Raw genomic sequence first — 4,329 nt, forward strand, 5'->3', positions numbered from 1 at the left:
CAAATTGCCTCTTTTTACACTTGTGCTGTTTCTTGCTTCTTTTTTTTTTTTTTGAGACAGAGTCTCAAGCTGTCACCCTTGGTAGAGTGCCATGGCATCACAGCTCACAGCAACCTCAAACTCTTGGGCTTAAGCGATTCTCTTGCTTCGGCCTCCCAAGTAGCTGGGACTGACTACAGGTGCCCACCACAACGGCCCGGCTATTTTTTGGATGTAGTTGTCACTGTTGTTTGGCGGGCCTGGATTCAAACCCCCCAGCTCTGGTGTATGTGGCTGGTGCCTTAGCCGCTTGAGCTACAGGTGCCGAGCCCCTCTGTACATTTGTAAATGAGGAAACAGTGTTTCTAGGCAGGTAAGTTGCTTTCCTTGGGTCTCCCAGTTGGGAAGGAGAAGAACCAAGACTCCAACCAGATCCATGGACCATGTAGCTTCCTGGGGGCTGCTGCTGGGGCTGGGGGAAGCTAAGCACTTAGGGAGGCCTTGGAGCCACAGAGCTCCCTGGGGGCTAAGCCCTTGCATGGTAAATTCATCATTGGTTTGGAGAAAACTTCTAGAACATCAAGAACATTCATATTTTTTAAAAGCATAAACATGCCAAAGCCAAGTAGAAGCAGTTTTGGATGTTTCTGGGGTACTTATTTCCCTGTAGGAAAATAAGAGGCAGACTCTTCCTTAGTTAGTGGTATTTCTGTGAACACACACACACAGAAATACAGACAGACAGACAGACACTCACACAGAAATATCAGTGTAATCTGTGTAGGTGAAGGGTGCTGAGGGAGTGGTTGCTGTTGGCGGCTGACGTTACCTTCTGTTTTAATGGTCACCTGGGAGGCACCCTGAACTCTTCAAACTCCAACCTCCAGGGATGGGTTTCCATCACCTCTCCTCTGAGCAGTTCAGGTTCCTAGGATTGAAATTCCAGAGTCACCACACCCCTTTGAGAAGCAACACACTCTCCCCCTGGCACTGGGCTCCCGCCCTCCTCTGAGTGTGTGCTGCCAGGGTTCATAGGTGGGACTTCCAGGAGGTAAAGAGGTACTTGTAAAGAACCAGGCTTTTCTAGCTGGCCTGTTTTAGTCTGGGGTCTGATTGTAAGCCAGGCTAGGTGCCACACTGCCAGTGGGAAGCCTCTGCTCATTCCTGGCATTTCCAGAGAATTGAGTCACATTTGGACTTTGGAGCCACATGGCTGTGGGTTCATGACTCCCCACAGCTGAGCCTTCTTGGTCAGAGCTCCTCCTATTCTTTTTTACACTTGTGCTGTTTCTTGCTTCTTTTTTTTTTTTTGGAGACAGAGACTCAAGCTGTCACCCTGGGTAGAGTGCCATAGTGTCATAACTCATAGCAACCTCCAGCTTAGGCTCAAGTGATCTTGCCTCAGTTTTTCTATTTTTTTTTTTTATTATTATTGTTGGGGATTCATTGAGGGTACGAGAAACCAGGTTACACTGATTGCATTTGTTAGGGAAAGTCCCTCTCAGTTTTCCTATTTTTAGTAGAGACGGAGTTCTGCTTTTTGCTCAGGCTGGTCTCGAACTTATGAGCACAAGCAATCCGTCAGCCTCGGCCTCCCAGGGTGCTAGGATTATAGGCGTGAGCCACCACACCCGGCCTGTTCCCTTGCTTCTTTAGCCATCATCCTGTCTCTTTGCCTGCCTTCCCTTGTGAGAACTCAGGTGGGTCAGCCTGGCTGCGTACCTCCTTTGTGTATTCCTTTGTTTTTTGTCTACTTTTCTGGAAACTTTAGTTTCTCTTGAGTCAGGATTTCTGTTTCTTTGTTAACACTCTCACAAATTGCCTCCTACCTTCTCACTTTTCAGAAAAACAGAGGCTCAGACAGAAGCTTCTTTATATGGCTATAGAAAGCATTTCTGGCTTTTTCCAGACACACAAGTTGTTGCTGCTTCTTCCTCATTGTGATTCAAGCAGCTTCCACTTATGTAGCACTTATCACGTGCCAGGTGGGCACTTGACATGCGTCATCTCATTTATCCCTTGAAGAGCTCAAGAGGGTTAAGATTAGTTTGCGGGTGAGGAAATGAGGCTATAGCCCTGCAGAGCCCTAAGGAAGGCCGCTGGGGGACTTGCCATGGCGCAGACTGACGATGCCAGACAAGAACAGGACATGGCCTCACAGAGCCCAGGGAGCCTCCCTTCCCCCTGATTCTACAGTCAGGAGGCCCAAGTTCTTTCTGTAATATTTTAATTTTTTTCTTTTTTTTTTCCTGGACTTGCCCATAAAGAATCATTAACACTTTGGGGCTTATCTCACCAATTTTTTTTTTTTTTTTGACACAGAGTCACATTTTGTCACCCTTGGTAGGGTGCTATGGCGTCTTAGCTCACAGAAACCTCAAACTCTTGGGCTCAAGCAATCCTCTTGCCTCAGCCTCTCAAGTAGCTGGGACTACAGGTGCCCACAACGACCGACTATTTTTCTGTTGCAGTTGTCATTGTTGCTTAGCTGGCCTGGGCTGGGTTTGAGCCCGCCAGGCTTGGTGTATGTAACTGTCACCCTAATCACTGTGCTATAGGCACTGAGTGATCACTTTTTTAGAGACGGGGTCTCACTCTTGCTCAGGCTGGTCTCAAACTCATGAACTCAGGCAATTCACCCTCCTTGGTCTTCCAAGTGCTGGGATATCCCGCTAATTTTTTTCTGTGAGTTCATACGTAACACACTGACAATAGATATGTTACAAAATTAAAGGATACCATGTGGTTTTAGGTCAAATTTTTATTGTATTTTTATTTATTTACTTACTAATTTTGAAACAGTTTCATTTTGTTGCCCTTGGTTGAGCATTGTGGTGTCATAGCTCACAGCAACCTCAAACTGTTGGACTCAAGTGATTCTCTTGCCTCAGTTTCCCAAGTGGCTGGGACTACAGGCCCGCCACAATGCCTGGCTATTTTTTTAGAGATGGGGTCTCATTGTTGCTCAGACTGGTCTCGTACTATGAGCTCAGGTGATCCATCTGCCTCGGTCTCCCAGAGTGCTAGAATTACAGGAATGAGCCTATACACCCAGGCTTTTATTGTAGTTTTTAAATAGGTAATAAAAGTTGAGCATCCCAAATTTGAAAATCCACAACCTAAAATGCTTTATAATCTGTATATTTTTGCATGCTAATGTGATGCTCAAAGGAAATGCTTATTGGAACATTTTGGGCTTTGGATTTTCAGATTTGGGATGCTCAACTGGGAAGTATAATGCACATATTCTAAAATCAAAAAAAATTCCAAAACATTTCTGGCACCACACATTTTGGATAAGGGATCCCTATGTAATGTCATGCTTCAACATTTAAAAACAGTTTTTCTAAGTAGATAAACAGTGAAAAATCTTCCTCCACTTACTTTTCTGCCAGAAATCTATTTCTCCTCCCTGTATTAATATTTTATGGTATAATTGATCCCTCTAGAAATACTCAGCAAAAGTAAACACACACATATACACAGACATACATTGTTATCTTTTTTTTTTTTCACCCAGATGGTACGTAAATAATAGACTCATTCTTCACATTTTGCGTAGAGATAATTCCATATCTGTTTATAAATAATTGTTATTTTAAATAAATGCTTTCCCAAGTAATTAAATATTTTCTAAAACTTGATTTTTAATGATAGTATAGAATTCCATCATATGGATATATTTTAATTTATTTAAGTAGACCTATAATGATGAATTTTATTTCCAATTTTGTACCATTATAAATAGCATTATTATGAACAGACATCCTTATTCAATGGTAATATAAATCTATAAATATTTCTTTAGAATAAATATCCAGAAATGGAACCACTATGTCAAAAGGCATAAACTTACTGCCAAATTAATCTTCTAAAAATGTTGTACCAATTTATACATATCAGCAGTATATGAAAACATCAATTTCCCCTATGCACCAGCCTACTTAGTTAATGGAAATGTTATTTCTTTTTAATTTGCATTTCTTTTTTTTTTTTTTTTTATAGAGACAGAGTTTCACTTTATTGCCCTTGGTAGAGTGCTGTGGCGTCACACAGCTCACAGCAACCTCTAACTCCTGGGCATAGGTGATTCTCTTGCCTCAGCCTCCCAAGTAGCTGGGACTATAAGTGCCTGCCACAATCCCTGGCTATTTTTTTGTTGCAATTTGGCCAGGGCTGGGTTTAAACCCGTCATCCTTGGTATATGGGGCCGGTGCCCCACCCACTGAGCCACAGGTGCTGCCCTTTTAATTTGCATTTCATATCCATGTAGGTAATTTTAAAATTCCTTTTTTTCTTTTCTTTTATTTTTTTTTGAGACAGAGCCTCAAGCTGTCCCCCTGGGTAGAG

General features: G+C 42.6%; 1 protein-coding gene across 3 annotated transcripts in view; it reads left to right on the forward strand.

The window, feature by feature from the left end:
* Positions 1-4,329, forward strand: part of STK10 (serine/threonine kinase 10) — a 149,263-nt gene that overhangs the window by 106,495 nt on the left and 38,439 nt on the right. The window lies entirely within an intron of this gene.

The sequence above is a fragment of the Otolemur garnettii genome, unplaced genomic scaffold (genome assembly GCF_000181295.1).
Source record: "Otolemur garnettii isolate 467f Iridium unplaced genomic scaffold, OtoGar3 scaffold00003, whole genome shotgun sequence".
In the NCBI taxonomy this organism is placed as follows: Eukaryota; Metazoa; Chordata; class Mammalia; order Primates; family Galagidae; genus Otolemur; species Otolemur garnettii.